Source organism: Piliocolobus tephrosceles, chromosome 12 (assembly GCF_002776525.5).
Source record: "Piliocolobus tephrosceles isolate RC106 chromosome 12, ASM277652v3, whole genome shotgun sequence".
NCBI classification, from domain to species: Eukaryota; Metazoa; Chordata; class Mammalia; order Primates; family Cercopithecidae; genus Piliocolobus; species Piliocolobus tephrosceles.
The window spans coordinates 53028676-53049876 of record NC_045445.1 but is presented as its reverse complement, the minus strand read 5'-3'; the positions used below and the strand labels follow the sequence as shown (position 1 = coordinate 53049876).

Here is a 21201-nt window from a genome sequence, read left to right as displayed (position 1 = left end):
CACAAAAGCAAGAAAATATGATCCATAATAATGAGAAAAATCAATCAAAAAGACCAAGAACTGACACAAATGTTAGAATTAGTAAACAAAGTCATTAAAGCAGTTATTATAACTACATTCTATATGTTCAAAAAGTTAGGTAGGGGACATGGGAGATGTAAAAAGACTCAAATCAAACCTATGGATAAAAGGTACAATGTCTGAGATGAAAAATACACTAGTTGGGATTAACAGCAAATTGGACATTACAGTAGAAAAGAGTTAAGAACTTGAAGACATAGCAATAGAAATTATTCAAAATGGAACTGAAAGGAATCAGACACACTTCTCAGCTTCCTGGGCCCAACACTAACACATTCCTCCATACATCACAACTTCCAGGGCCCAGTGTAAACATTCCAAACTTCCAGGGCCCTGTGTAAACATTCCAAACTTCCAGGGCCCAGTACAAACACCACCTGGAGAGTACCGTTTGTACTGAAAGCACGGGAACCAATAGATAACTGCTAAATGTATAACTTAATATGTTAACCAATTGTAATGCTGTAACCTAAAGAATTCCCTTGTTTCTCTGTAACCTTACATATCCTGTTTTCATCGGGCTATAAAAAGCAAGCGCACGCATTGTTCGAGGCCCTCTTGTATGTTATGGAACGGAGGGACCAAGTTCGAACTTGCAATAAAGATGCTTGCCGCTTGGCTTTGACTCTGGACTCTGGTGGTCTTCTTTGGGGAATAAACGGTCTGGGCATAACAGAACGCAGAAAGAAAAAAATTGAAAAAGAAAAAGGAATTAATGAGCTGTGGGACAGCATCAAGCTACCTTCTATACATGTCATTGATGTCACCAAAACTAATGGCCCAAATTTGGAGAACACTATAAACTCACGGATCCAAGAAGCTCTATGAACATTAAGCACCAGAAACATAAAGAAAAATATACCATGTGGCACACCATAAATTGCTTAAAACCAGAAATAATGGGAAAATCTTAAAAGAGGCTAGAGTGGTGGGGTGGGGTGGGGTTGGGGTCTTGGGGAAGGACACATTATATATATACAGATGAACAAAGATCATGATAAAAGCAAATTTATCATTGGAAACAATGCAGTGTAAAGACAGAACGACCTCTCTAAAATACCGAAAGAAAAAAAAAAAAAAGATCGACCTAGATAGAATTCTACACGCAGCAAGATATCATTCAAAAACAGAGGTGAAATAGAGTTTTTCAGACATGCAAAAGTTGAAAGAATTAATCACCAACAGACCTGCACTATAAAAAGTGTTAAAGGAAGTCCTTGAGGCAGAAAGAAAATGGTACTGCACAGAAATATAGGTCTACAAAAAGAAATACAGAGCACATGCAATGGTAACAACGTAGGTAAAAATACTTTTTTCTTACTATTTAATTCTCTTTTAAAATATAATCGACAGTTTAAAGGAAAAATAACGATATATTGTGAGGTTCAAAACATATGGTAGAACAAAGCTGAAACTTAACCTGATTTCAAGAGACACTATAAATCCACAGTAATGAAGTCAATGTGGTATTGGGCATGAAGATAGACAAATAAATAAAAGGAACAGAATAGAGAGTATGGAAATAAGCCCTTATGTTTACAGTCACTTGATTTTTTTAATAAAGGTTAAGGGAAGTTTAGTGGAGAAATGACAGTCTTTTCAACAAGTAGTGTGGGAAAAACTAGATATCCATATGAAAAAAAAAGCAAGCATTTCTGACATGACATGTAAAAGCGTGATCCAGAACTTGATAAATTAGGCTTTGTCAAAATTTAAAACCTCTGCTTTGTAAGAACTTTATTAGAAAATAAAAAGATAAGCCGTATACTGGAAGAAAATATTTGCAACTAGTATATCTGATAAGGACTTATATCCAGAATATATAAAGAACTCTCAGAACTCTACAATTTTTTTAAAAACACACATTTTAAAAATAGACAAAAGATATGAATAAACATATCACCAAAGAAGATATACAAATAGCAAATAAACACATGAAAACATGCTCAACATCATTAATCATTAGGGAAATGCAAACTAAAACCACAGTGAGATATCACTACACACTTATTAGAATGACCAAAATTTCAAATACACCAAATGTTGGCAGGCATTTGAAGCAACTGGAACTCTCATACACTACAATGGGAATGTGAAATAGTATAGCCGTATCGGAAAACAGCTTAGAAGTTTCTTAAAAAGTTAAACATATATCTCCCATATGACCCAGGCTTTCCACTTTTGGTATTTAGCCAAGAAAAGCAAAAGCATATGTAGGCCGGACACGGTGGCTCACACCTGTAATCCAAGCACTTTGGGAGGCCAAGGTGGGCAGATCGCTTGAGGTCAGGAATTTCAAACCAGTCGATCAACAGATCAACATGGCGAAACCCTGTCTGTACTAAAACTACAAAAAATTAGCCAGATGTGGCGGCAGGCGCCTGTAATCCCAGCTACTTGGGAGGCTGAGGCAGGAGAATAGCTTGAACCCGGGAGGTGGTAGTTGCAGTGAGCCAAGATTGTGCCACTACACTCCACCCTTGGCAACAAGAGCGAAACTCCGTCTCAAAAGTAAACAAAAACAAAAATTAGCTGGGTGTGGTGGTGGGTGCCTGTAATCCCAGCTACTTGGGAGGCTGAGGCGGGAGAATCACTTGAACCTGGGAGGTGGAGGTTGCAGTGAGCTGAGATCACGCCACTGCATTCCAGCCTGGGCAGCAGAGCGAGACTCCGCCTCAAAAGGGGGGGAAAAAAAAAAGCAAGCACATGCCCACACAGATTTGCATGGAAATGTAATAGCCCAAATCTGGAAACAACCCAAATGCCCACTAAGAGGTAAGTGAATAAACAAATTGTAGTATACGCATGCAATGGAATACTATTCAGCAACAGAGAAGAATGAACTACTGATACACACAGCAACATGAATGAATCTCAAAATGATTATGCTGACTGAAATAAGTCAGGCAAAAAAATAACACTGTATGATTTCATTTATATAAAACTCTAGAAAATGCATAGTGACAGAAAACAAAATCAGTGGTTTCAGGAGTTGACAGGGGGTGAGGAGGGTAATAGTACAGAGGGACAAGAAAGAAGGATTACAACATGGCACAAGGAAATTTTTGGAGGTGATAGATGTTCAATATCTTGATTCTGGTGATAGTTTCATGGATGTACACAGATATCAAAATTTGTCAAATTGTATACTTTATATATAATTTGTCTATTGTAGTTCAATAAAATGTTTTTAAACATTTTAATATTAAATGTAACTAAAGTTTCTTCTTGTAATCATGTTTTCCAATCCCAGAATGCCTACAAGACACTAGGAGCCTTTAAATTAATTGAAACACTAAAATATTTTATGTCAAGTTTTTTTTTAATAGAGAATAAACAATACAGAGTAGGTTTGAAATATTTCCCTTACTATACAGTTTTGTTATCTAAAAGATGTTTCACCTTTTAACTTTTCAATTTGTTAAAAATGTAAAAGACAGCAGGTTCAGGAACAGCAATAAAATGTTTGCATAACTGGTGCCTGGAACTGTAATATGAGCATGATTTTTTAGTAAGTGCATCCAAACAATATACTTTATTTTAAAATGTATATACTTTGTGAGACATCAGTCTTTAAAATCAAGTATAAAAATAAACAGAAGTTAGAATCAGATGTTCAAGTAGCTGTATCATAAACCAAAATTTTGGTTAAATGAAGCACACTTCATGTCATTGGTCTCATCAAAATGAGCAAAGGTTATTGCACCATTAATAAACATTAGAATTAATTTTAAAAAGTTCATTTAATCTCTTATCCTTTATTTCTATTTTTGTGCTTTTTCTTTGAGACAGAGTCTCAATCTGTCACCCAGGCTGGAGTGCAGTGGCACAGTCGTAGCTCAGCATAGCCTCGACCTCCTGGACTCGAGCAATTCTCCCACCTCAGCCTCCCCAGTAGCTGGGATCGCAGGCACAAGTCACCACACCTGGCTAATTTGTTTTTATTTTTTGTAGAGATGGGGTTTCACCATGTTGCCCAGGCTGCCTCGGCCTCCCAAAGTGCTGGGATTACTAGCGTGAGACACCACACCTGGCCTGTGCATGCTTTATAATATGTGACCAATACAGTGGTAAATAATGTAGTTTACAAATACTTATTTTAGGAGTGATAAAAATTTGGGGTGATAAAGGTGAGTAATCAAAAAAGCTGGGAAGTCCCTTACTCAAAGGCTGGTTAAGGTAAACTATTCCACAAATTGCCATATATTTTCATGATTCTGCTTGTATAGAGATATGATGTATGTGTAATTAGGAAAGAATAAATCATTCTGATGATTGTAATGCAGTTGTTCTTATGCAAGTAGTACAGCATAATGAATAAGAATTTTTGCTGTCATAAGACACATTCAAAAGTGGACTCTAGGCTAGATGAGGTGGCTTATGCCTGTAATCCTGGCAATTTGTGAAGCCAAGGTGAGAGGATCTCTTGAGCCCAGGAGTTTGAGACCAACCTGGGCAACATGGTGAAACCCCATCTCTACACACACACACACACACACACACACACACACACATTAGCCAGGTGTGGTGGTGTGCGCTTGTAATCCCAGCTACTTGAAAGGCTGAGGTGGGAGGATCACCTGAGCCTGGGAGGTCAAGGCTTCAGTGAGCTGAGATCGGGCCACTGCACTCCAGCCTGAGTGACAGAGTAAGACCCTTTCTCAATCTCTCTCTCAAAAAAAAAAAAAGTGGACTCTATTAACTAATTGTGACAAAGGCAACGACAGTATATAAAGCAGATCAAGCTAAAGTACTGTCAAAACTAATACCCATTATTTGTGTGGGTTTCCAGAACATGGGTGAAGCATAGCCCTAAAAGGCAGCAAAATCCAGTACCCATGGGCAGGGGACTAGTTATTTGATAATCTAAAGGTAAAAGAGTTGATTTGGCCGGGAACAGTGGCTCATGCCTGTAATCCCAGCACTTTGGGAGGCCAAGGCAGGTGGATCACCTGAGGTTGGGAGTTCGAGACCAGCCTGACCAACATGGAGAAACCCTGTCCCTACCAAAAATACAAAATTACCCGGGCATGGTGGCGCATGCCTGTAACCCCAGTTACTTGGGAGGTTGACGCAGGAGAATAGCTTGAACCCGAGAGGCAGAGGTTGTGGTGAGCCGAGATCATGCCACTGCACTCCAGCCTGGGCAACAAGAGCAAAACTCCCTCTCCAAAAAAAAAAAAAAAAAGTTGATTTTAGAGCACGGAAAAATGAGACCAAATCCAGAGTATATGGTGGTCTGCAAAACTTAAAAAAAAAAAAAAAAAAAAAGAAAAGAAAAACACTCAAGTAGAAAAGAAAGCTTCCAGGGATGCAGGGCTTCCTAAAATTCCCTTGTCTGCATCCAGCCACCCATGCACAAAAATGCCAATGGATAACATCTTACTGGTAACATTTGCATGAGCGTACAACATTGCTTACAGTCAATAAAATATTTGCTTTGGGATATTGTGTTGGTTATTTTATCAACTGCCCCTTTTAATTTTAGGGTGATGTCTCTCCTAGAAAACTATAAATATGCTTATTAAAATGTATCTGTCTTAGATACCTATTCCAGGCTACTCAGACAAATTCAAGGAAGATTCAAATTATGAAGCTGCTAAGTCTGGCTTCTTAGAAGTTTCAAAGTTCCCTTTGGATTCAGAACCCAGCTCGCATCTCCCCAAATCCTTTCTGGCTCTTGGGTTAAATAATGTAAATTACCTGGCCCCAAAGACTTTTCTGCAAAAGCTCCCTCTGCTGTCCTGGTAATTATCTTTGAATGTGTGCATGGTTTCAGGCCTTCCAAATCCTACTTCTTTCCCTGTCCTAGAGCTCTGTATTCTGCACTGTTACAGAATGCTAACTAGTTAGGAGGGCCAACTATGTGCTAAGTGATATACTAACTGGCTAAGAAGAAAAGAACAGAGCATGGTCCATGCCCACAGAGTTCACAGTTTAGTAGCAGAGACACCTAAATAATCCTCAAAAAAAAAAAAAAAAAAAAAAAAAAAAAAAAAAACACGGTAACCAAAGAAATATATGCATGATATATTATAAGAATACCAAGGGAGGGCACGTAATTCAGGTTGGGGAAAGGGAACTAGAAAGAGAATATCCAGCAGTAGCATATGAACTGATTGTAAATTAATGTGTTTCAGCTGGATAAGCAGGAGAACGAGGGCTTTCCAGGCACAGTGCGTAGCATTTACAAAAGCATGGAGAATGAGGGCTTTCCAGGCAAAGTGCGTAGCGTTTACAAAAGCATGGAGAAAGAGGGCTTTCTAGGCAAAGTGCGTAGCATTTACAAAAGCATGGAGGCATAAAGCAACGCAGTATAAGCAAGTAGTACAATGATGCTGGTTGGTTTCAATTGTAAGGGAGGCCGGGCGGGTGGCTCACGCCTGTAATCCCAGCACTTTGGGAGGCCAAGGCGGGCGGATCACGAGGTCAAGAGAGCGAGACCATCCTGGCTAACACGGTGAAACCCCGTCTCTACTAAAAATACAAAAAATTAGCCGGGCGTGGTGGTGCGCACCTGTAGTCCCAGCTACTCAGAGGCTGGGGCAGGAGAATGGTGTGAACCCGGGAGGCGGAGTTTGCAGTGAGCCGAGATTGCGCCACTGCACTCCAGCCTGGGCGACAAAGCGAGACTCCGTCTCAAAAAAAAAAAAAAAAAAATTGTAAGGGAGAATGCGGAAGAGGCAGGTGGGGAATCACATCACGTGTGGCTGGCGGGTGCTCCATATGCTATGCTCAAAAACATGGCTAATTAGCCTTTGACAACAGAAATCACTGAAGAGTTTTAGGTAAGGCAAGGACTTGTTAGGGCACACTGACAATTTTGCAGAATATGGATTTGAGGAGGCTGTGGCATACATCCAGGGGAAAGATAATAAGAGCCAAGAGTAGATGGCAGTGGCACTAGAGATGGAAAGGAGCATATTAAAGACATAACACGGAGAGAAAATCTGCAGGACCTGTGAATGTTCTGTAACACAAGTACGGCCTCTTCTACTAGGACTTGGAGTTCCGATGTGCTGGATTTCTAATTAAGGACAGTATAGCATAGAATTGTGCTTAAAAGTACTGGATCTGAGCTGCCTGGGTTTAAATCGCAGCTTTGCTTTTTCCCTGAGTTAACTCTGGACAAGTTATTTAACCTCCGTGAGTCTGTTTCCCCATTTGTAAAAATGAGGATTAATAATAAGAGCTCCTGCCTATGGCTGTGAGGATTCAAGCATGCATCATGAGTAAAAGGAATAGCATAGTGCCTGGCCTAGAGTAAGCACCCAATATTGGTAGCTGTTTAGTTTTAATTATTATTAACCATATGCTTTGGAAAATATATGAGCATATGGCAGTTTTGACATCTTTCTATGAAATTTGAGAAATCTAATCAGTATTCTTGCCTAGATGGAAGGTCACCGTACCTCTCTGCATGGAGGGAGGCTGACAAGCATAAATATGAAGCAAATGTTAGTAATTAGATATGATCAGTTTAAAGGATATTTATTTATACACTGTTCCAGACAGGATTTAAAGTGACTTACAAAGATGCATAAAACATCAAAAAATAGCATAAATTTTAAAATAGGATTCAAAAGAAGAAAAATAGGAGTGGAGACAAACTGGTAGAGTCAGTATCAAGGCTCCAAAACCAAAGGGCAACTAAGGCTTCCTAGGAGTCAGCTGGGGTCTAGACCCCCACCTGTCCATCCATGCGGCACATCTATGCCTCACATAAAATCCCCTAGGGCCTGCTGAGTCCATTCTCAAACATTGTATGGAAGCAAAGCTGTATTTTTCCCTAACAATGAGAAATTTACAATCAGCTCTTAATTTTACAAAATTCTGATTTTGCACTAAGGTTGTGGCTCCCTACAATCCTTTTCAAGATAGATTCTACAAAAGTAGAGTTTGCAGGTGCTGAGGCATTTTGTGCTTTTCACTCCTTTTTTTTTTTTTTTTTTTTTTTTTTGGGAGATGGAGTCTCACTCTGTTGCCCAGGCTGGAGTTAGGTGGTGCCATCTCAGCTCACCTCAACCTCCGCCTCCTGGGTTCAAGGGATTCTCCTGTTTCAGCCCTCCCCCAGTAGCTGGGATTACAGGCGTATGCCATCACACCTGGCTAATTTTTGTATTTTTAGTAGAGACGCGGTTTCACCATGTTGGCCAGGCTGGTCTCGAAAGCCTGACCTCGTGATCTGCTCACCTCGGCCTCCCAACATGCTGGGATTACAGGCGTCAGCCATCTCATCTGGCTGGTTTTCACTCCTTTTGTCCACCAACTGATGAAGATGATGACAATGATAGTTAACACTTCTATAATGTATTATTTACGATGCACTTTTCTAAGCACTTTAGTCCTCACAATCACACTATGAGGTAGGTACTAAATTATTATGTCTACTTTACAAATGAGGAAAGTGAGGCACAGATTGAGCAAATAACTTGCTCAAGGTCATATGCCCTGTGACAGTCTGGTTTTTGGATGCAGGCCATCTGGTTCCACAGTCCAAGCTCTTAACCGCTATACTATATTATACTGTCTCTTCATATTCTGGCAATATTGCTCTATATAGTGATTTTTGGAAAAGGGGACATCAACCTCAGGAACTTGAGGTGGGGTTTCTAAAAGTTTTCAGCTAATAACAAACATAATGTTTGACAGGCCCTCAGTCTGGCTTACTTTCCCAGACCCCTGACCTTGTCCTGCAATATGTGAAACAGGCCAGAGCAACTCTAGCTCAAATCAACATTATACACAAGAAAATAACTCATTCCCCTTATTCAGGACATCCCTCCTAAAAGATGGCAGGTACATAATGGTGGGGCAGGGGGTGGGGGTGGGCAGCAGGGTGGAAGAAGGCAGTGGTAGTAACTAAAATATCTCTTTTGTTAGCTCTTAGAATCATATGTGGGGACAATTTCCTCCAGATGGAATCCACATAGCTACCTTTCAATACCAACAAATTCTGTTCATAAATGGTTTGTAGAAATTCCCACTTAAAATAATATATAACACTCTAAAACAAGTCCCAGAAGGAAGTCATATATCTTAATACTATATATTCACTTCTCCTGCAGAATGGTTGTTTTGGATATGTGGAAATGTGGTCTTTCATGATTTCACACATTTTTTCCCTTGCTCCTCAGCAACTCTAGAAGATGCCTTAAACCCACCACCAATCCTAGACGGCAGATTTCCATAAATGTGGTACATAGAAGTAAATCTAAAATATTATAAAAACAAGACCATGTGTCCAAACACCCTACTTGGCAACAGGGAAAATACATATATTAAAGCAAATCCCATTTAGCTTTCCGGCTTTCAAAATCTACATTTGAAGCTTCCTCTAACATGAGCCAAACACAAGAGCCTCATAAGGTTGATGGGTGTAGGATGGCCAGTTTACCCTCTTCTCTGACAAAGGCCCCTTCCTTGACACCCCATTTTTTAGATTTTTTTAAAAATCTAAAATCCCCAACTAAAAGAACGGACTGTTTTAAAATCTAGGTCATTTATATGTATAAAACATTTTTAAGTCCAGTGAGAGCTGACACATTGTTATTTTTCAATAAGCCTCAACACCTCCCACGCAGAACACTATTATCTTTCCTTAGTCAACAAGCTTTGATAATGCAGCACCCCCACAGGGAAGACCCTCTTCTCCTGCCAGGATCACAGATGGTGGGAATTTCTAAACTGAACTCTAGCTGGCATCTGATTATTTCTTGCAGACCATGTCACCTAAAAATTACCCACACAGTCCCCTTAAATGTGAAATCATCATGGTTCATGACTAATCCAACCCATGCTCACACATAACTGTGATTTCATGCATTAGGTTCCTTTTTAATTTTAGGGATGCTGTGATCTGGCTATGGCCACAGAAACCTTAAAACAATAAAAAATAACCTGTAGTTGAATTTAAATTGAACTGCATATGTGGCAGGTAATTTTAAAGTGTTACTTGAGGCCTATAAGATGCCAAATAAATGCTAATTTCTTTCTAATAAAATATTAATACATATATACACGAACATATGTACATTAAAAGGTACGTATAAATTGGAGAATAATATAAAATAAATGTAAAATATTAACTTATTACAAGCCCTCTTTCCCTCCTAAACTGCTTAACCATAATTACTTTACACATTACATCAAATCCCTAGAGCAAGATTAGTACATGCATTATCAACATCTGGTCTACAGCTAGAAGCGATATCCTAATATTTTGAAGAAATAAAGTATAAAAAATTAAAACCAATAAAATGTTCAAATTAGATTTGTATATATTTATTTTCAATATTGACATAGTAAGTAAAAACACCTTAAAAAGTTCAAAGGGGACAAGAGGTATGAGTTTTCATAATTCAGTTAGTATAACTTGAGATAAAGTAAGATATTCAAAATGCCTAGATGGACCTTCTTAGCCCTATATATGTAAATATTTGATCCTGGTATTATCATTAGTTACAAATAGAGCTACACATACTGGAATCAGCACATCAATAAGGATGTTCTTTTAGTTTATAAAAATAATCTTCCCCACTAGATTGTAAGCTGTATGAGAGAAGGGACTTTGTTTTGTTCATCTCTGTACCTTTGGTGCCTAGAGCACTGCCTGGATCATACTATGCCAAAGTAAATATTTGTTGAATGAATGAGCTGGCATCAAGAATACCATATATCATATTCAGCCACACCCAAGAGCTTATCATCTAGGACTCTTCCACCTTTGATATAATTGACTCAACACCCCCTCTCTGACCACAACCTGCTATGCTTCTAGCCTATTCAGTCAATGAGCCCCCCAACTAGCCCCATTCCTATTTTCAGATTTCTTGGGTGGGGGCAGTCTTCCATAGACCCTTCTGCTTTCACCTTGTCAGCTCCTTCCCATCTTTACTTCCTTTCCTAGACAATTTAAATTTTATTGTTTCTTTCTCCTTTTTTTTTTTCTGAGACTTCTCTGTCGCCCTGGCTGGAGTACAGTGGTATGATCTCGGCTCACTGCAACCACTGCCTCCTGGGTTCAAGCGATTCTCCTGCCTCAGCCGCCCGAGTAGCTGGGATTACAGGTGTGTGCCACCACGCCCGGCTAATTTTTGTATTTTTAGTAGAGATGGGGTTTCACCATGTTGGCCAGGCTGGTCTCGAACTTCTGACCTCAGGTGATCCACCCGCCTCAGCCTCCCAAAGTGCTGGGATTACTGGTGTGAGCCACCACACCCAGCCAATTCTATTGTTTCAACTGCACTCTTGTCAATATCCTCAATAATGCATAATTTCACTGCAAATATCTGATTTTAAAAAACTATAGCTCTTCTAAGCCCAACTGTTATACTTTATGCATGCATGAAGACTCCTGAGATCTACTAGAGAAAAAAAAAATCACACTCTGGTAGATTATTATCCATATGAATTATTAGTCACCAAGCTCACCTTAACCCTGCCTGGCACTGCAACTATGCTTCCCTAGACTGCTCTCCTGTTCTCCACAATAACTATTTCAAACCTTCTTCAAACACCACAAATAACTAACTGAAAACTTGTCCCATCTTAACCCCTGCTCTAAGAGGTTGGCCTTAACTATTATATCATAGAGAAATAGAAATACCATCAGACAAGTTCCTGCTGCCAAATCTATGAACCTACTTTCATCTATGCCTATTGAGCATAATCCTCTCCCTCAGTCTGGATCCCCTCCCATCTGGCATAAGGACTCTGCCCTCTAAGGATTTTGCTCTATTAATTATTCCCTCCTTCCCACCAGCCTTTAAAGAAACTCAAGTCCCTCCTAAATAAATAACAAGTCCTTGATCTCAACTCCTTGCTTGCTACTACCCTTTCTCTGCTCTTCAAAGCCAGACAGATTTCTCTAAGGAATTGTACATAATCACTGCCTCCACTTCCTCATCTTCCCAGTCATTTCTCAACCCACCATAATTTAGCTTTCTGCCTCACAGTTCTCTGAAATTGCTCTAAGGTCACCAAGAACTTCCTAAATCCAACAGATAGTTCTTGGTCTTCCTAGATTTCTCTGGATCTTTAGTACCACTGACCATATTTTTAACACAGCCATTTCATTTTGAGAAACTTATTCTACTGATATTCAAGTAAATTCACAAATATATATTGTGAGGATGCTCAATATTTGAAACAGCAAAAAAAAAAAAAAAATTAAAGAACATAAACATCCACCAATAGGAAACTGACTAGTTATAGTACACACATATTAGGGAATATTGTGCCTTTGTTAAAAAGAAGGAGGTACTGCAGTTCTATTTATACTGACACTGAAAGCATATTAAGTTAAAAAATTGCAAATCATATATATTATGATTCCATTTTTATTTGTTTACATTTTAGACAGATTGGATCATGGATGAATGGAAAAATGTCTAGAAAGAAATACAATCTTAACATTGTTAGCTCTGTAGAGTGGGATAAACAGGGACAGAAGATTTATATGTTACCTTTTATTGGGTCAAGTAATAAAAATGTAGTCCCATCCCTAAGCACAGCAACACTTCAAGGTAAGAAAAAAATTTCACAGGAGATCAAAAGGGAATGGCCGTAGAGACTAGGGGAAAATATTTTAAGGTCGCCAGGGCTAAGAGAGAAAGGAGAGAAGTGTATCTAATGGTTTCAAACATGGAATGAGAGATCTATTAAAAACAAGAAGAGGTAAGTATCCAATAGACAGAGAGCGTGAATAGATAATTCTTAAAGGGGAAAAATCAGATGTCCAATAGATATCAAAAAGAAAAAGTTTCACTCTTACTGGCAATAAAGACTTTTGTATGTTTGCTTATTGATTCAGCAAAATTTTAGAAAGACAATTTTCAGTTTTTAAAAAGGATTTAAGAGATATTCTCATATTTTGCTGGCAAATGTAAATTAGGAAGACCTGTTAAAAAGCAATGTGACAATTTGATTTCTAAAAAAACTGAACTTCACAGAACTTATCACAATTGTAATTAAAAAACTATGTGATACAATATTTAATACACACTTCCCCTGCTGAAATAAGTCCCAGGAGAAAAATGGCCATTGTCTACCTTCTTCTCAGCCATACCTCAAGCATCTAGCTGGGTTGATGGATGGATAGATGGATAAATTTACATTGCAGGATCCTGGCTGTAGGCTCTCAGTTGGTACAATGTAAATCCTCAGTAAATCAACACAGAGCATGGCACATCGTAGGCCCTCAGTAAATCAAATCATGCTTTCTGATGAGTTTAAAGACACTGGTACTAATGGTATTCTGATGCCTGAATTGATAGAGCTACAAACAAGAAGCAGTGTAGATGCCATGGAAATTTTCTACTTCTTAAAAATTACTCAAGTTCAAGTTAGGTTTAGATACTCACAGATATGAATATGAAAGCCACAGTGGTCTATTATTTCAACTATTCTTCTGCCAGGGCCATCCAATCTCCAGCCCTCTCCCTATTTCTGTCACAGCCACCCGGAAAAAATCCCTCATACTAGATTGTCCACACTGTGTTCCTGGTCTGATGAGTGTTGCCAGAAAGAATGGATACAGGGTTCTGCGACTTGGGGCGGAGACAAATTCAAGTTACCCAAGCCATTTTAAAATTTTTTTCCAGTTTTATGGAGGTATGCTTGACAAAAATTGTACATATTTATGGTATACAGCATGATATTTTGAAATACATATACATAACCTGGATGATATGCCGCTAAAGAACTCCTCTTTTCATCCCTCTTAAATGCTATTCCAACCCTTCACCGTTCTTCCCCTCTTTACTCTCTGGTCAACTTTTCACTCTCTTTTGGGGGTGGAGGAGCTCTCTCAAAATCCTGCCCCTCTACAGCTCCTTCTTTCTCCATAGTTTTTACCAAGAGGATTAGTGAATCCTCTTGTCTGAATGGAAGAGCCACCACTCTTTCTCTAAGACTAGTCTTCTCCCCACTTTCACTCTGGCACTCCCACCCTCTGACTTTCTCAGGGACCTTGCATCATCAAGCTGTATGCCATCTGCACATAAATGGGCTCATCTATCTCTTATACTTAAATATCTCTTATATTTAAAGTAAAACAAAATTAAATAAAACAGCCTTTTTATCCCCTGTGCCTTACTGTCTATAAGGAACACTCTCTCTTTCCCATCATAGCCAAGCTTCTTCAATGTATATACTACATTTTTTTAATAATATAAATGTATGGGGTACACATGCAATTTTGTTACATATGCAGTGGTTAAGTCAGAGACTTCAGGGTATCTATAACCTGAATAACATACATTGTACCCATTAAGACATTTCTCATCATCTACCCTTCTCCCACCACTCACCCTTCTGAGTCTCCACTGTCTATCATCCCACTCTCCATGTCCATGTGTATCTACCATATTTTTTTTATCAGTCCTTCTCAGTCCTCACTGCCCAACCCTCTACAATCTGCCTTCTCTCCTGCTGTACTGATGTTGTCGTTGGCCTCCTAATTGCCAAATCTAATGAACATGTTTTTTAAATGTTTTATAGTGGGTTTTATCTGATTAGAAGAGGGGTACGCATCATGAACAAAGTTATGACATATGACAGACTAGAGAGAAAAAAACTTGCACTATATAACAGGCAATGGGTAAATATAACTAATAAATATAGTGTTCTTACAAACAAATCAAATATATAACCGAAAAGATAAATGTGCAAAGGATATAAAGGAGCAAGTCTTGGAAAAATACAAATAGCTAACACAAATGAAAAGATGCTCAGCCGCACTAGTGATCAGAGAAATGCCAAGTTAAATCAGTTAGATACTATTTTTCACCTATCAGATTGGAAAATATTAAAAGTGTCATCCATCCTCAGCAAGGGCAGGAGGAAAACCACTCGCAATAGTGAAAGGGTAAACCCTCTTGGATGTCACTCTGGTGATGCCTACTTAAATTGTTTAATGTATATATATCCTTTGACCTAACAATTCTATTAGAAAGCTACCCCACAAAAATACTTGTGTATATATATCCTTGAGCATTATGCAAGGATGTTTGTGGCAGACTTGTGGTGGCTTGGGCTAAGGTAATAGGCAGAGGAGATGGAAACGTGTGGCAGAATACATGACACAGTCTGAAGATCACGTCAGCAGGACTCCCTCATGAATTAAATTGGGTGGAGGGCAGTGAGAGAAAAAGAAGAATCAAGGGTGATCTTAGGTTCTTGGTTTGAGCAACTGAATGGATGATGGTGACATTTTACTGAGACAGGGAGTGCTGAGGGAAGAGGGTGGGAATACAAGGGCAATCAGGAATGCCGTTCTGGCCATGTTACATTTGAGAGGTCTATCTGATAGACAAGGAGAGATGTCGAGTAGGTCATTGGATATATGAGGCTGCAGCTTAGAAGAAAGGCCTGGGTCACAAACATAAATTTGGGAGTGACGAGTAGCTAGACAGATGTTCTTCAAAGCCATGTGGCTGGAAGAGAGCCTCTGTGAAGATTTTAAATGGAGAAAAGTCCAGGGACTGAAACCTGGGTCACTGCAATGTTCAAAGGCAGGGGAGACAAATTTAGTAGAAAAAAAAGCTGGTCAGTTTTTTGTACAAATTTGAGTTTCAAATAAGTTAACATATATTAAATGATGAGAGTTACATATTTACCACCTTATGAAGGGCCCAACTCTTTCCAAGTCTGTCTTTTAAGACATTCTGGCCTCTTCCTTTCTGAACATTTCAAAACACTTTTAAACAGAATAGCACTTTTTTCTTTTATGTTACACAGTGGTTTCTTCATACTGCACAATCGTCCTGGTAGAAAACTAGTTAAATACAACACAAACAGCACTCAGCTACGGCTTTGCCATAAAGTTCCATAATCCAATAACCACCTCATACCTAAAAGGCTATGGGTAACTTGAAACCAGAAGCCTAATTTGTGCCATCCGTTATTCTTTTGAGCTGTTCACTTCCCCATTGCACAGTAACTTTCTCCAGCCTCTTACTGATGATCTTGCAAAAAGACTGAAAGGCCTCAAGACATCTGACAATCCACACCCCTTCCTCCCAGTGCGGCCCCGTTCCTACCAACAAGAAGCACAACATTTTTACATTTCCACTTTTAAACTTTAGAGATTTCCATCCAGAGACCCATACTTTTAAAACATAAGAGAGAGAGGCCAGGTGTGGTGGCTCACGCCTGTAATCCCAGCACTTTGGGAGGCCGAGGCGGGCGGGTCACAAGGTCAGGAGATCAAGACCATCCTGGCTAACATGGTGAAACCCCGTCTCTAATAAAAATACAAAAAAATTAGCCGGGCGTGGTGGCGGGCGCCTGTAGTCCCAGCTACTCAGGAGGCTGAGGCAGGAGAATGGCATGAACCCGGGAAGCAGAGCTTGCAGTGAGCCGAGATCATGCCACTGTACTCCAGCCTGGGCGACAGAGTGAGACTCGGTCTCAAAAAAAAAACAAAAGTAAGAGAGAGGAAGTACTTCCAACTAGGTCAAAGTTGGCATCAGTAATGCAGTCTCAAAGCAAAAATCAGCAGAAGTAAAGCTGAATTTTGGGCCTGGGGCAAACTTACACCTGTAGGGTGACAAACTGGGTAGGCTTAGTTTCAGGTCCAGGAGTGCCTAACTCCTAGACTGCCAAATTCCTAGAATGGCAATGCCATTCATTCATTAACAAATATTAGTAAGCACCTATGATGTACCAAGGACTGTTCTGGGTCCAAGAGTCTACCGGTGAATACAACAGACAGCAATCCCTGCCCACAGGGTGTTTATGTTATGGTGGGTGAGGGAGTGGCAGGGCAGACAATAAGCAAGAAAAATGTAATAAGGTAGGGAAAGGGCATATGGAATGTTCAGAGAAGGGATTACACGTTTAAATAGGGTGATCAGGGCAAACTCCTAGCCGTGGTATTTCAAGTGCCTCAGGAAGGTGTCTTCTGTACCCTCAACCCCACCATCACTACACCTCAGCACCTTAAAGGAATGGCATGGTACATCCGGTTACTGGCACAAATATTTACCAATATCTTATATTTAAGACAAAGGGAGCTCCAAGATTCAGACCTTGCCCTTAGAGAACTTGCAGCCTTCCAGGTGTAAAAACAACTAAGCAGTGTTAAGGGCTGTACTGAGGTGTAAACAAAGTGCTTTAGGACACAGGATAAGTGGCAATTCTGCTTGGGGGAAGAAGTATGTGTTCAGTAAGGCCGTTCCAAAGGAGGTGACTTTAGAACTCAATCTTGAGGGATACATAGGAATTAATGTCAGGGGAATGGGCATGGGGGAGGAAAGTTAGCTTTTTAGGAAGAAAAAAAGGAACAGTTTGAGCAAGGTCCCAGAGATGGGAATAGGGAGGACATTTTCTTCCTATCCCTGCCTGTGGTACTCCATCCATCCCATGACAAAACTAGCACACGATCACCCTCAGGCTCTCTGGTATGGCTGTCAGGAAATCCCTATCACTTATTTCTCCCCTAGCCAGCAGGAGAGGAAGAAGTTGAGTCAGGCGCACATCCCTAGAATCCAGGGTTACCCTCCCCTAACTTCAGGACAATTACCGCAGAGCTGAGAACCCGGGAGATTTCATTCATCTAGGTACACTCAGGGATGTGTACTTATAGTGGTAACGTGGCAACTGGCCCATGTCGGAAATGAAGTGGGTAAGACATCAGTAAGATAAGTAGTCCATAGTCTCGGCAGTGCATCTAAGGGGGAATCAAGGAGCAAAACATATACTTGGAAGGAAATTTTTTAATCACTTAGTCCTCATCCATGAGCTATTCAGTGTTCCCAACATTCAAGACAATAGAGGTGGTGTGACAGAATAGGAATACAAGCTCTGCCTCTGAGATTGTGAGGGCAAGGCATTTACCCTCTAAGTCTCTTTTTCATTATAATATGGTTATAACTGTAGCACCTATTGTATAGAGTTACTGTGAGGATTGCATTTTTATGTAAAGAACTTATCACAGTGTCTGGCTCAATGGAGCCTAACAACCAGAGCCTAACAAGCTCAGAGAGCCGGAATGCTACATATACTCACAGATCAGTTACCCCAGAACAGGCCTCCGAGCTCCATTTCACTGCTCTGACCAAGAGTGAGACACCTGAAATCATGTTAGCAGAAATGTTCATCCCCTGCCCAAAAAGAGCCTCACAAGCCAAGTTGGTGGTGCTTTTCTACTAGGGTGCTAAAAACCAAACAACCAAAAATGCAGAAAACTTCATCAAGGCCACATCTCTGCATTGAACATTGTTCCCACAGCGACAAAAGTCTTAAGTCATTAATACCGCAATATTAATAGATTTATGAGAGGTGGGGGTGGGGAGCTTAAAGAGCAGAAAAGAAGCCAGTTAAATATAGGAGGTCCAGGATGTATCAACCCTGCCAAGAGCAGTAATCTGGAATTTTACGTCCTCTAGTCCTGAAGAAGAAGGGTACCGGGGAAAGAAAAGCTTGGTTAATTAGAAACTCACCACTTTTCAAGCCACCAGAATTCTAACCAAATGATTTCACCACCCCAAATCCCATCTCAATGTTAAGGGTTGGAGGAACACCTTTTTCTGCCCCATTACAAACCATCACAGGAGACAGAAGCATTCTGTGCCCCTTCTGAGATCTCGGGGACCCTTCTCCAGTACCAGATCTCTCACAGCCTGCTTGAAGAGCGGCAAGATAAACAGCTCCACAGCACATAGCCAGGTCCCCAACCCCAAGCGCAGAGGGAGCCCACTGAGGCAGGACTCCAGCCAACCAGCCTCCAGCCTTTACCTGTGGCTGACTGGCCAACGCCAGAGAAGCCAACGCCGCGATGTCGGAGGTCCGAAGAGAGTGCGGGTTAGCGACCCCGCTCGACGGCCAAGCACTGCGAGAGAAACCCACGAAAAGGTGACTGGATGCCTTGGAGGGCGCAGCTCCCGCTAGGAGCTCGGCCCCGCCCCCGCCCCCGCCCCCAGGGCCAGCTCTCGGGAGGGGCACCAGCTCGGGCTGGCGGGAAAAGCCCGGGCACTCCGCGCGAGGGGAGCCGGAGAGGAGAGGGGAGGCAGCTCCCAGAGGGGCACAGCCCGCATTAGTGCTAGGTGTGTCAGGGAAGGGGCCAGAAGAAGCCCTGGAGAAAGAAAAGTGGCCGGGAGGGACCGCCCAAGCAGACGGGAGTCCAAGCCTGGGGGGTGCGGTCGGGAGAGGCGGACTGGGAGAGGGAAGACGAGGTCAGCTAGGGAAAAGGAAAAACTAGGGGAGCAGAGAGCGGGTAGGGAAGACGCACGACCCCGAGATGGGGGTGGGGGCGCTTCAGCAGCGAAAAGGAGCTGGGGGTCCAGAAGGAGCCCCCGACCGAGGGCGAGGGGGCGGCCGCTGGCTGCTGACCTACCTGTCACCTGCAACAGGTGCCTCCAGAGAGCGAGACGTCCCAGTGCCGGTTTCGAGGGAGGGTCTCCGGCTCCGGGAAGATCGCCACCCAGCTCCGGCGGCCGGCCCTTCTCACCCTCCCGGGAGGCGGAAAAAGCTGCAACTTTCCCTGGAGCTGGGAGGAGCTGGACTCTTAAAGGCGCCGCACAGCGCCCCGGGCTCCTTAGTAGGGGGCCGCTCAGCCCGAAAGGGAGCTCTGGGACCCAAAGCCTTGAGACACAAGAGGAATGAATGTCCTTCCAGATTAGGAGTGGGAGCCTGGGGACCGAGCATAGGGGTCTAACACTAGACGTGCCTCCCCACCCTCTTACTTCCATCTGTTGGTCGCTCCCTTAGATGGTGAAATCACCTGCCCCTTTCGTTCAGCTGAGTCAAAAGTTGTCAAATTTTCTCACACTTCTGAGGAGATAAAAGAGTATGAACTATCTAATTTGAGTAAATAAAATATGATACCATTCTGATCCTTTGACTTGTGGCCTTTTATGGCAAATAAATGTCTGTCTAAAATAGAAACGTTTTGGGCAAAGGAGTAGACTAAATTCACACATACACACTCAAGGACACAACTGGTTAAAATATTCAACTCACTAGTAATCAAAGAAAAGCAAATTAGAACAATAATGAGATTATTTGGCAAAGAGTTTTGTTTTTTATTTTTTAAATAACACTTAATGATGACAAAGTAGCCACCACACAAGCTCTCATAATTGCTGATAGGAGCATATGTTGGTTAAAAACCCTTTTAGAAAGCATGTGAGCAGGATGTATCAATAGACTTTAAAATGTTTATACCTACCCAGTAATTGCAGATTCCCCTCCCTCTCTTTCCCATCCCTCTCCCCCACATTTCACATCAGCAATTAAACATGCTCAAGTATCTACCATCTTAAAAAAATATCCTCCCTACATAGGAGGTCCCTCTTCAGGTCCTCTTTATGGGCAAATGTATTGAAAACATACTTTACAGGTGAAATTGCAATTTTTATTCCCTTACGTCTCTTTCATTTCTCAGCTCTCAGCAGTCTGGCTTCCTTCCCCCACTGAAACTTCTCAATGAGATAAAAAGCCAATGACCCTCAGTGTCGCTAAATCCACAAATAAGTAAGGTATTTTTGGTCCTTATTTTGCTTGACTTCTCCCCTACATTTAACACTGTTAACCATTTCCTCCTCCTTGAAACGTTCTATGGCATCTATGACATTATACTCTTTTGCTTTTCCTCCTACTCCTTTGCCCTCTCCTCAGTGACTTTTGTAGGCCACTCTTCTGCTATCTGACCTCTGAAAGTCAGATATTCTCAGGGCTAGGATACATATACTCCCTCCCCAAATAATCTTTTTCACTCACTTGGCTTTAATTATCATATATATGGTCACAACTTTAATTCTATAACTCTACCCAGACCGCTTTATTGAGTTCTGTTTTCTTGACATCTCCACTTGAATGTCCTGCAGACACCTCAAATTCAACACATCCAAAGTTAAACCTACCATCTTTTCTCTTAAATTTGTTCCTCCTCCAGTATTTCCTATATCAGTAAATGGCAACATGCCACTCAAGGCAATGGATTCACCAGTCTAGACGCCATTAAGAAAATTTATGATTCATTGGAGAAGGGCAAAATATCAGCATTAACGGGAGTTTGGAAGAAGTTAATTCCAACCCTCATGGATGACTTGAAGAATTCAAGACTTCAGTGGAGGAAGTCACTACACATGTAGTAGAAATAGCAAGAGAACTAGA

At 41.1% G+C, this 21201-nt stretch overlaps 1 protein-coding gene across 2 annotated transcripts in view; it reads right to left on the bottom strand.

Annotated features, from left to right (window-relative positions):
• SYTL4 (synaptotagmin like 4) overlaps positions 1-19545 on the bottom strand; it is a 62729-nt gene extending 43184 nt beyond the window's left edge. The window contains exons 1-2 of one of the 2 annotated variants that reach the window (XM_023202913.1): positions 19421-19541; positions 18823-18916 (exon numbers count right to left, since the gene is read on the bottom strand). The gene's annotated coding sequence lies outside the window, so the exon portion shown is untranslated. Of the gene's footprint in view, positions 1-18822; positions 18917-19420 lie in introns of both variants that reach the window. The other variant, XM_031936626.1, reaches the window with a different exon arrangement.
• Between the last annotated feature and the right edge of the window lie 1656 nt (positions 19546-21201).